The sequence below is a fragment of the Labrus mixtus genome, chromosome 11, assembly GCF_963584025.1.
Source record: "Labrus mixtus chromosome 11, fLabMix1.1, whole genome shotgun sequence".
NCBI classification, from domain to species: Eukaryota; Metazoa; Chordata; class Actinopteri; order Labriformes; family Labridae; genus Labrus; species Labrus mixtus.
This window is the reverse complement of record NC_083622.1, coordinates 3591415-3604275: the sequence shown is the minus strand read 5'-3', so window position 1 is coordinate 3604275 and position 12861 is coordinate 3591415. Positions and strand designations below refer to the sequence as shown.

The following is a 12861-nucleotide window of genomic DNA, read 5'->3' as shown; positions in this document are numbered from 1 at the left end:
TGGTGATCAACTTGTGAATTTTAGAGTATTTTAAAATGATATGCGTTTTGACAGCCCTCGTGTGTATGCATAAATAATAGATTTTTACAGACTCGTAAGAAAACAAGGAAGGAAAAGGCATTATTATTTGTTTAGCACATTCATAATTATGTTTGATAAAACAAAGACACCGAATACAATACAAAAGAGCAGGAGTCAAAGATTTAATTTTCATTAAAATGGCTTTTTTTTTTTTTTTTTACAATTAAACAAGTTCAGACAAGAGGTGCATTATTTAAAAATAATTAACTTACAGTTTAAATATAATAAACATAAGTTTAAGAGTAGAAATAGAGTTTTAAAATAACATTTAAAGGTGTGGTGTGCAGGGCAAAAGAAGGAAAGTGTTTAGAGTCAGCTCTAGTCTGAAATCTTCTCAGAGATTATTCACGGTCTGTGCTGCTCCTCGGTCCTTTGTCACAAGCATGTCAGAAATGTTTTGGGGCACAAAGCCACTGAGAGACTTATAGTCAAGGAGAGACATTTGGAAATCATCTATGTAAGGGTTTTACATCTGGAGTATTGTGGTCATATGTTTTAGTTTTCATCAGGACTCTTTTAGCTGCATTTTTAATACAAAGATAGTGACCACTTCCTGTAATGAAAAAAACATTATGAGATGATTTCTGGTGTCATTACAGCTACACTTTCCACTTAAGCATTAATTCGATGTTCCCGTCTTTTATGATTTAATCTCCACGGTATTAGAGAGACGTTTCTGTTATCGCGCAGGGTGTGAGGCGTATCCCAGCAGGCAGCGGTGTGGAGGAACCCTGGTGTTGTGAAGAAGCCGTGTCTGACACTTCAGCGGCCTGATTCACAACACCAGCTGACCCTCCCCACCCTCACCCTCACTCTCACTCACACAGAGTTCAGAGGCAGTGTGAAGTCAGGAGTTCATCTTCAGTGAGTCAGAGACACAAAAACGAGAGGCTGGCAGGACGCCACCACATGTCCACGGTTTGTTTCTCAGAGAGCAGCCGACACCTCATTATCATTAAAACAGACACAGTACTTACCTCTGCGACCTCTTTATAATCACCATACTACTTATTACAGCCGTGTGTAGTGAAGGTGTTTCAAAATAAGAAATGTCGGCTGGAAAAGAAGGATGAACACGGGAGATAGCAGCATGTGTGCAGTACACTTTGTCTCCATTAGGGGGCAGTCTCAATACAGATTCCTGCATCCGCCGCTCGCTCAATTGGAGGTCGATGATCTGATGATGCCAAGGGTGGGTACACATCTTAACCCCGCCTGCAGACAAAAAAAAAACCCACGATGAGTAATTTAACCCTTTTGATGCTGGATGAGTTATAAAATAACAAAGTTATCTTAAATCAATTATGTTTTAACTTCAATATTATTGTATGTTGAAAGTGTCTGGTGTCTGCATTTGACACCATGAGTCAGTAATCAATAATCAATCAAGCAAGCAACTTTTTTAAATACCAATACAGGCAATGAGATATGAAACATAGAAACACATATCGTACAGAAAGAGCTGAAAGACAGACGAGGGTCTCATATTAATGCATCATAATTAAGTAACTGTGTTATAGATAAAAGAGATGACCCCCCCACCCCCCAAAAAAGAGCATCATCATAGTCTAATTGGAGAGGTAATGAATGAGTTAGAAGATGAGTCAGTATGACACCCAGAGGTCTTGCTTCTATTGTAGTTTATTAAAGCAGAATTATTTTGATTTGTATGAAAACGTCACAAAAATCAAACATAGTCAGGCAGAATGTGAACACAGGCCTAACTGATGAGGGAAACCCATCCAGGTACTTTGTCCTTAACTTGCCCTAATCTGCCTGTAGAGGTAAATTCTGATTGGACAGAAGTATTCGCAGCTACGGAAATAAATATCACTAAGACAAGAATAAAAGCATATCCAAAATCTTGGGGTACTTGGTGGTCTCCTCGTGTCATTTGTACGTTGGGCCTCGTGGTATGTGAGGGGACTCAAGTGTTTTTTTTCCCCCACTCATCATTGCTGGTGTCTAAATGATAAGCAGGACTTTGGTTATGAACATCCAGCCTTTTTCCACACATACTGTCGGGCCTGATTCACATAAAGGATCGCGCTGCTTTTGCCGCTGCTAAACCTGAGCTAATGAGAGGGAAAAGATAGCGTGCAGTCCACAAAACACCAGCTGCCTTTGCTTGCTGCATTCAGAGAGGAAGCTTTTTTTTTCTTCTTTCTAATCAGTGAAACTCATTCGATAATTTTCAAGTCTGGAATCAAAATTAACCCTGAAAAAGTCCCCCCTCCCTCCTAACTCATGTGGACAAAACAGCTGACAAAAGGTGCAGACGGGCTTTTCTTCACACTCAGACACAAAACAAGAGCAAACTGCACAAAGCAGGGTTTCTATTCGGGGCGTTTTTTAATTTTTTTTTATGCCTGAATATGATTGGCTCTACACGCTTTGTGAATTAGACCTTGAGACCGAGCAGATTAGCGGCCGCAATCCATTTAACCTGAATTTCAGGCCTGCAGACTCAAACTGGGCCTCACATCCAGGTGTATTACACAGTCGCCTGAGTGTATTCGGCGAGGCATTTTTATCATTTAATATATATTTAATTTCTAGAGCGACATGTTGTGTCGCTCTGGGTTGCAGGGGGCCTCAGAAAAAGATTCTGCCGAGGGCCCCACCTTTTGGCGAGGAGCAGCCCTGAGTTAGGATGTTATTCTTTTGATGTAAATATGAAATAGACTTGGAGACGAAGCTTTGCAGCTCTCGTTCCTGGTGGTTGGGATACTGTACTACATATTGAATGGTTAAAAAAGAAAATGTCTGCGCACTGCGGTGGAGGCCACACATGAGAGGGTTAAAGGTGTAAAAGTGATTTGAAGTGAATGCGGTGTTTGAAGATGACGGTTTAGAGACAGCAGGGCCTCTTAGATCACGTGGAACACAGACACTATTACCCCGCACGCAGCGAGTGATCATCGTCCGCCGTGCCGCTGACGAACCCCTCAGTGTGACGGCTGCTTATTGAAACACAAGACAGTCCTCTCAGATGTTACAGTGCTCCATTTGGTTTGCCTATTTATAAAGTGCTTTGGTATCGAGGACAGGGCCGTGATTGGAGCTCAGAATAACTCCGGTTTCTCAGCAGCGGCGTCTTAATCCACCTTGAAGCAGCCGGCTGTGTGTTAAAACAATCAGCATGACACCATTAAGGAGGTGTACTCAAAAAATATCATCTTGTTTGTCTTTCGACATCACATAGTTATTCTTAAATATATCTTATTTACACTTCACTGACATGTATGTACACTAAAAACTAAAAACTAAAGAATTCAAAAAGAAGAATTACAGACAAATGTTTGAGTCCGACACAAATGGACAAAGTAAAATATACATGTTTTAAATAATTCACATTTAAAGTACATATCATGTTTTTAGTAACTAGAAAAGATTTAAGGAAGAAAAGGTATTGTAGCAGGAGTAGAAGCAGTCTTTAATAACCAATAAAAGTCATGGGTTGAGAATTTTCCAGAGGTAAAAATCTAGGTAAAAGATTGTAATTTTTTATGGCCGAGCGGTTGTGTCGGGCGCCCCATGTGCAGAGGCTAGGGTCTTCATTGCAGCGGCCTTGGGTTCGGATCTATCCTCGGCTCTTTGCTGCATGTCACCCCCCCCCCCCCCCCCACACTCTCTCTCCTCCCAGCATGTCCTGTCTCTCTGACAACTGTCCAATCAAATAAACCCAAAAAGACCCAAAAATGCATTTTGCACTCTTGTATATTCAAGCTCCTGTGAGGAACTCTTTTCATTTCGTCACCCCCTCTGGACCGATCTGTTTAACCTCTCCTCTTTCCTGATTTTGTCCTTTACATTTGTAAGTCATGTGTTGTTTTTCTGACAAAAAGAAAAACCGCAGCCTTCTTTCTTTTAAACAGTCGGATGTTTTACTTATTGTGGGTTTCTGCTGCGTGAAATGTGACAAAGGCTCTGTCTCCAGCGAGCTGTGTCTGTCTGACAACTAGCCTGTATTGGTTTACGAGTATATGGTCGCTGTAGTCTATAGTTTGCTTTTGCAAGTCATAAATAGTCATCCCTGTTAATTTCAGTCTGTTTCATAACCAACTTCAACTCCTCACAGGAGTTTTAAAGGCTCATCAAACATCCTTTCGGTGACTAAAAATGCAGGATTAGGTAGCACCACAGGATGAAAGAAAAAAAATGATGCACTTAAGTCGCTCCTTATCCTTTTTCAAATATGCACTCCTGAATATTTAAAGAAAGTTTCAGGCAGGACGCCCCTGAAATCCTCCTGACTTGCCTGTTCACACATGCACTTGACAGCGGCGACGAAGCAAGAGAGGCCGCTACACGACGCCATAATGACCACATATACCGCCATACCAACGCTACCTGTAGCTCGACACAATTAAAATGTCAACAAAAGCCGCTTCATTACGCGCAGAGAGATCGCAGCAGTCAGATTGCACTGTGCATACGGTTCATGGTTATGCACTGCTTGTACAGTAAAAGTCACCACCTCCTCCCGCACACTCTCACATGGAATTGTTTTTGCGTGAATGTCTTTCCTGCTACATTCACACATCAGCTCTTCCACACTTTTTTGTTTTCACTAGGGTGAAATGTCATTAGGGTGCTGGCAGGAAAAAGGCCCGAGGACCCTTGAATTGAAACTGAAATTATAGGGCCTCATTCATGGAAAGTTCAACTCCTTCAGAGTCGGGAGGCGGTGGTCCTCCAAGCAAGCAAGCAGCCCTGGTTCGAATCCAACCTGTGGCTCCTTTCCCCCGTATCATTCCCCACTCTCTCCCTCTCTCAGAATCAGAATCAGAATCAGAATCAGAATCGGGGTTTATTGCTAAGTACATTTACACATACAAGGAATTTGACTTGGTGTATTGGTATCTCTCTCTCTCTCTCTCTCTCTCCGATTTCTGACTCTATCCACTGTCCTATCTCTACAATAAAGACATAAATAGCCCAACAATAAATCTTTAAAAAAAAACTCCCTGCAGGACCAGTGCACATCATTTTTTTATATTTAAATTTGGGCATTCCAGACGTCCCTCTAGTTGTCTTTTCAATCGTCTGTGACCTCTGTTAGTTCCCACAGGTGCAAAATATTCTGCAGTTTAACTTAAATAAACATTGTCAGTTTAAACTCTAGGGCTTCACAGTTGTGTAATGACGCGAGATCTCTGCTCTGTAGGTGAGTTACGTAGTCTACTGTACCACTCATGCTGCTCGGCTCACGATGTTCCCCAGCTTTGGTGTGAAATAAGGTTTTAAAGCGGAGCCTCGACCCCTCCATTAATAATCAGTTTGTCCTTCCATCTGACCGTTCCTGGGAGGGTCAGGCCTCTGCTAATTCCTCCACACGCTGCCGCGTCACACTCAACATAATATCCCGGCAAACACTCTTCTCCTAATCCCTTTTTTTTATCAGGTCGTTTGGCCTTTCTGCTCAATCTAATTGCCACAAAGCCCACATGAGGGGCTTTTTGTGCCAAAAGAAAAGTTCTTTTTTTTTTGCGAATTCAATTGAACGTCTGGTGCCGGCCCAGCGGAACCTCTTTTGCAGAACTCCAGTGTCCTTCAGACAAAGACTGTCACTGTGCATAATGGATAGAAACACTTCAGCGACGACGGAGGACAAGAGCAGCAAAATGTGAGGGAAAAAAGGGAAAACCCCTTCAAGCAACCTGCACCTCACAATTTAGCTCATTTCAGAGCCAAGGGTTTGGGAGTTTTTTTACTCCGGGAACGAGCACAAAGATTTAAGTAAGAATCAAAAACTAGCCTGGGGGATTATTCGCTGGAGCAGGCGTTGTGTGTGTGTGTGTGTGTGTGTGTGTGTGTGTGTGTATTAGAGAGTAGAAAAAGAGAGAGAGGCTCATGATAAAGTGGGTTATGTGAAGTAATGTTTCAGTTTTAGAAAGGGCGGGAACAGTCAAGGGTTTAAGCTAGAAGCTTTCCTGCAGCTTTCATTGATTTTCATCGCGTTTGATGCTCCTACAACTCAGTAGGGTTCGTCTTCAGCTGCTCACATGAAACCTGCAAATATCCTGCAGAATGTGTATTTACGGAAAAAAACGTGCACATCTTGAAATGCTTATTTCAGCCTGTGTTGTTTCTTTAAAAATCTGACTGAATGCCTTCATCATCTTAAAGGCCTTCGCCTCGCCTGCCTCACACAGCCGACCCATCCTAAAATATCTGCCCACTTTTGCTCTTGGATTGCTGCAGGGATTTTATGATTTTTTTTTTTTTCCTGGTCTACAAATCTCTCAGAAGCCTAAAAACCAGGAACCAGTTGAGTCAGGAAGGATGTCTTGTGCTCACCTGGATGAGGTTCTCCATGCCACACAAGACCGGAGCAGCACTATGCATGTATGCCTCTGCAAACCTCTTTAGATTATGAGATGACAAAATGCTAACTGTGTTATTTCTTTTTAAAAGGCCAGCGGTTATTATTGGAAAAATCTGAGTGCAAGAAATATAAATGTTCCCGTAGGATGAGAGCACGACCAGCAGCTAGCAGGATTGTAAAAGAAAGAGCTGCAGAGGAACTGCATGTTGTGGACTTTCTTAGACAGGAAGTCAGTTTGAACCTTTATTCCCGCTGGGAGACCCTAAACACACTGCGTCTTTAAATACCTGTGTAATTTATAGTCTGGATTCCCTAAAAGCAACAGGAAAGTTCACCCGGACACTGTTACTGATGAAGGTGGTGACATTAACATAGCTGTGTGCATATTTGGGTATTTTAAGTACAAACACAACTGTGTTCTTTTATTTTCAATATATTTTGAAGGGCAAAAATTAGCTGCAATGCATTACACTAAAAAGATCCGACATTCAAACTAAAGAAGTCCCCAAAGTCACCTTGTGATTCTTTGAGCACATTTGGCTGAAGGTGTTTCAGGACCTCAAAGTGTGCAGAATGTGGATTTATTATACCTTTTAATGTATTGCTGGAAAAGATTTAAAGGATTCACTCCACCACTGCTAAACCAAAATGTAAAATATTTTTCACCTGTGGAAGCTGCAGACTGTAGGTAGTAAAAAAAAAAAAATGGTACAAAAAGAAAATCTGTGTCGCTGGCTCGGTTGTTTTTTTTTCGACAGGCTTTTGACTTCATGGCCGGCAGCCAGATGCTTAGTGGCAGCGCTGCGGCTTGGCCACAGCTTCTGTCAGTGCAGCCAAAAAAGCAGGCCACGCCACACCCAGTTAACACAGCTCTCCCTCGGGTCCCCCCCCCCTCCATCTCCACCTCCTCCCCCCCCCCCCCCCCCTCTTCTGTTGGAGCCGTCCATCCTTCACGCTGCTTTCAGACAGCTGTGCTTACTCTGCACTAACACACAGAGGGTGGGAACGAAAGAGACAGCAGAGAAATAGAGTCCGCCTGCCTGCCGAATAAAAGCAAGCTTTTTTTGTTTCCCTAATGGAGTCTGGTCTATTTTATTCAGATCAGTCACTCAGACGACGCACGACGACGGCAACCATTGATTTGCCATCGTTCACTTTGTAAGGAGGAGGCGGAAGATGAGGAGATGAAGGTGGCTGACACTTCTGAGAAATGAGGAGAGCGGCGGGGGGGGGGGGGGGGGGGGGGGGGGATGCTGCAGTCGAGTCGTTCATTAGGTCACATTCTTCTACAAGAATGTAAATTAAATGTATGTTTGAATAGAATCACCAGCCTTTTGATGTAAGTTTGCCACCATATTTTCACTCCTTGTGCAGATGTTTGGAAGTTCTATTTTCATTCCTGACTCGCATGCGGCTTATTTTATAACTCTGACAAACTAAATCAGACTGGGCAGAGTCGAAATTGAAGCTATTTCACAGCTGCTGTGTGGAAAATTAAATTAAAAAAAAAAAGCAGTAAAAAAAGGTTTACAAACAGGCTCGTTCAGCCTCGGCCCTTAGACTGACAGTGAGGGATATGGGCTGCTCAGCGATCGGCGGGCAGCCAGATTGAGTGAAGGATTTTCAGCAACCAGAATAAACCGGAGTCTTATCGTAGGAGGAGCAGCTGGCTGCCGAGCAGGACAGGTGACAAGAGATGATGCTGACAGCAGCCCGGCCTGCCAATCCAACTTCTCTGTGGATCCCCAGAGCAAAGAGCCGCATGGAGACGTGCGGTTTAAAGAAGCGGTCGGCGTTAAGTCACAGCTGTGTGCTGATTTAGGGATGAGTGAGGTGAACTGGAGACATTATTGCATTTTTTTAAATCCTGGAAAATGCAAAATCTAAAACACCTAACAGGTGAATGAATTAGTTTTTTGTTCCCCAGTACATTAGAGCGCAGCTATTCTTCCTGGAGTCCACAAAAAACATTCAAATTCAAAAAATCTTTGTGAACAGATTCATAATTTGGAAAAATACACTCGCCTAAAGTGATCAACACAATTTATTTCAGAGGCACTGATTCCTTAACTACAGAAGCCCTGAGCAGACATGCACCAAGAGCTTTTTTTGTAACCTCCTCTCCAATTAAAATGAGTACATTTTGTTGTTTTTTTCTTTGAGATCGCAACTTCTTTATAGGATAGGATAGGATAGTACTTTATTGATCCCCAGAGGGGAAATTTGGGCGTTACAGCAGCACAGACAAGAAAGCTCAAATACACACTAAACAGAATAGATAAGATAAATAAAAATAAATAAATAAATAAAAATAAAAATAAAAACAGGGGGTATATATATACAGTACAAAATGAATGATGAAGTTAACTGGGGGGAATTGAGAATTGAGACAGTATTTGTAGAGAATGACAAGATAAAGTGACAAGTGATGATTAAAGTGACTTGGTATGATAAATAAATAGCAGCAAGTGATGTAAACAGCAGAGAAGAGAGGCAGTGTTGTACCACTTTATCTCATTATTTGTGAGAGCATCGCTGGTTTTCCCACGATAACGACTTCATTTCAGCCGTTTTCCCGAGATCTCCAGAGATGTGTTTGTCATCCTGAGATAACGACTTACATGAATCAGGATCTCGAGAAAAAAAACTGAAATTTGCCCGTTTTCAAAGGAAAATGGCTTAAAATGAAATGTAAAGATGTTTGTCTGCTTAGATGGACTTGTATAGTTATTTTCTAGTTTTTAACTTCTCAAAGCGCTTTTACACCGCAGGTCACACCGACACATTCACACACTGATGGCAGAGGCTGCTGTGTAAAGTGCCCATAAGTATTATTATTTCATATTCACACACCGCTGACGAAGCAGCCGGAGCAACTTGGGGTTAAGTGTTTTGCCCAAGGACACATCGGACATGCAAGAGCCGGGGATCGAACCCTCGACCTTCCTGTTGAGAGATGGCTGACTCCAGGGGTTCCACTTCACTAACAGCTTTATAGTTACTAAATCCTTTTCTGAAGCTGACGGTCCACTTCCACACCAGCTTCTCTCCAACCGCTGTGAGACTCAGATCCCGGGAATTTAAAGTGGGAAGGGAAAACAACCCCCCCCCCCCCCCAAACTCACCTACTCAACAGACAGATAACTACCTCGCAGTGCAATAACAATGTGCGATAATAAGTATTGGCGAAAGCAGTGCAATAACGTCATGTGATGTAACAGCTTTGGAGAAAGAGAGCAGTGGTCAAATTTACAAAAAGCTTCAGCAGCGAAAAACTCTCAAAAAAAATCCTCTGACACAATTCTCTTGTTGTCAAAAGTCTCCTTAAATATTTTAGAGATCGATATGTTAGTATATTTTGCTGCTTTCTATTCTGAGGGTGATATTGAACATCATGTTATCGGCCTGTATATGCAGCTTAAAGATGACTGACATATTGAAAATAGTCATAGCAGTACAACACTCACATGGACCGTTTGTCTGTATAACAACATTATTTTTCCATCAGGAAGGATAAATGTAACACTGTCTTCCAATCACTCCTAGACATTCAAGTCTTAACTTGAAAGAAACTTCTCCCCGTACCCGGCTGTAAACGAGAAAGCTAACGAGCGATCGGGATGAAGTATTCCATATTATTATTCTCGTAGTTTTCTGCTCCCTGTAGTTTTCTCAGACTTTGTTATAGACCTCGGATATCTTCTCATCTAAGACGACAACTTCAGTGCTTAATTAGTTCATGAAATCTCGCAGAGTGTGGCGGCCCTGAAGCAGGGTCCCCACAGGCAGACCACCAAAACAGTCTGCTCATTAGAAGAAGCCACTGGTCTGTGTCCGTCGCTCTGCATGGGCTGCTCTCACCGTCTTCTGAGGCCTCCGAGGGGGCTGCAACGCGTACTGAACAACTGGAGGGACACACCAAACTTTGCCTCGAAGTTCATATTTAGATTGTTTTTTTAAGACTGTAAATAAATGCCATTAAAAGACACAAACCAACACCTCATCCAACAATAAGTTAGTGGCTCCAAAAGTGGAGGGTCCACCCCAGGGCGACACCCCAGGAACTACCCAGGGTGTCCCAAGCCCCATAGAGGGCTGGCGGGGGTTCCTTCCATATATTTGAAGATTGATGATTAAATATTTAATATTTTACCCAAGAAATAATCAAAAAGTATTTCAATTTCAAATCAAACCACATCATTAAGTGAAATAAAATATAATTATTGTGTCAAAATATTTGTACGTTTTTTTACATGACGCCAACAATGTAGGCGTCTGCTTCTCTGCTGCGCATAAAGATGTACACACCTTTGTGTTTATTACTTTAACTGTGTCCTTGCAGTTGCGATAGTCGATTACTTCTTTTCGGAAATGACTTCTGTTTTCTGCCTTCAACCTTTCATACAATTAATTACTGTGCAAATATAATTATATGATTTTTTTTTTCAGGATTTTTGTATTCTTTTGTGCTACCTGTGTTTGGATAGTGTGTGTGTGTGTGTGTGTGTGTGTGTGTGTGTGTGTGTGTGTGTGTCTGTGGCTCTGCACTGCATAACATGCCTTTAACCACCTCAGGGACGGTGGGAGTTCCAATTCTCTGCCATCCTAATTTTGGGGGGGTCAGGACCTGAAAAGTTTGGGAACCCCTGCAGTAAGCAATGGGTGTGTGTAGCCAACGATCTTCCAGCCGTTTACCTCCGTCAGTGTTAGGATGAATTTCAGTCTGTTTCATAACCGGTCAAAAACTCCTCGCAGGACCTCTAAGATGTTGGCTTTTTGAAAATTGTGTAACTTACACTTTCTACAAAACAGACACTAGAGGGGCAGCATCCTGTCATACTATGAACCAGCCACTGAACAAGAATCATGCAGGTCAAAATAAATGACTGGACTGGTGGTTATTCGATCCATTGCATTTCTATCAATTAGACCACCCTGCACTATATGAAGCAGTCTGAATTCCATAAACTAACTAAAAAAAAACTACAAATCCCAGAGATATTTACAGCGCCTTGAATTGAACTACATTCAGGTACCAGTGAGCTTGATGCTAAGAGCCTCAGGCAGGAAGTCAGAGAGTATTCAGAGATGTTCTTAGGTAATGTTTTTCCACTACATTTTAAAGCACTTTGAACAACAATTCAATTTCTCTGAAAGGGAGAGGCCTAAAAAATAAAGTTGGATTGATGACGTTTTTTAATCACCGATCCACTTTAAAATAAAACATAATGTGCTTGTCTCATGTTTTCCTCTTACATCATTCTGCCCAGTATTTATTGAAGCAAAGCATCTTCACTGCGACTTGTAAAGACAAGCGCCAGGAACGCTATTACGGAGTGGCATTTAACCAAACGACAAGGCGAGGCCATGGAGCCGCTGATAAGTACATGATGGGGGAGCTACTGTATCGCAGCTGCAGGAGAGAGAGAGAGAGAGGGAGAGAGAGAGAGAGGGAGAGAGAGAGAGAGAAGTGGGGACTCTACATTGGTTTGCTTTTTTAGACTGGATGTTTGGCAGGCGTGGCACTCTGCAGCACCACTGAACCAGCTGCCATCCATACAGAGAGAGAGAGAGAGAGAGGGAGAGAGATAGAGAGAGAGAGAGAGAGAGAGAGAGAGGGAGAGAGAGGGAGAGAGAGTAAGAGAGAGAGAGAGAGTGAAAGGAAAGAAGACTGAGGGATGCAAGTAGCAAGACGGATGAAGGGCTTCAGGAAGAATGAGGCAATTTGAATTTGAAGGGAGAAAAGCGAGACTATCGACGTTGCACACACACACACACACATACAAAAGTTTAAGGTATATAATATCCAGCCATGACTGACAGCTCTGAAATAATCTCCCCTGCCTTCACAGGCGATTCTAAAGATTTCTCGCGTGTGCGTACGAGCAAAAAAAAAAAAAAAAAAAAAAACTGAGTCGTCATCCGCAGAGCCAGTGGTGCCAAATTGTCGCAGCCCATTAAATTGTTACTTTTTCCTAATTAGCTTCCCGTGAACTCCGAGGCTCCACGTCCCTAAATGTGTATCGCCTTTTATAATCCTTTGCGCGGAATAATTTAAATCGCAGGTAGTTACCTTAAGGCTGTGCCGTGGCTGGAGTCATTTCCAGGCCACATTAAATGATAGCATCTGTAATAAGAGTGAAATATAGCTCAGGTGAAGGAGAAAGCTCTTGTTATATTAATCCTAATGTGAAAATGATGGCAGAGAAATGAAGTCAGAGGGTGATTAAATGATTAATCCCACAAGGAGCCGCATGTGTGTGAATTGCATAACTACAATTATATTGATGCAATTATGTCATTTGTTAAATACTTCAAGACGGGTAAATGCAAATTGAATACGGCGACTCGTGGCTATGAAGCAGGTGCAGGTATGGAGGAAGGGATTATCAGATTGAATGAAACCCAGAACTTAAAACTAATTAAAACATTCTCAGACACAAGAGCTT

At 42.3% G+C, this 12861-nt stretch overlaps 1 long non-coding RNA gene across 1 annotated transcript in view; it reads right to left on the bottom strand.

Annotated features, from left to right (window-relative positions):
• Positions 1–911: 911 nt before the first annotated feature.
• Positions 912–12861, bottom strand: part of LOC132983316 (uncharacterized) — a 34471-nt gene continuing 22521 nt past the window's right edge. The window contains exon 3 of the long non-coding RNA XR_009674832.1: positions 912–1296. This is a non-coding gene — a long non-coding RNA (uncharacterized LOC132983316). The remainder of the gene's footprint in view (positions 1297–12861) is intronic.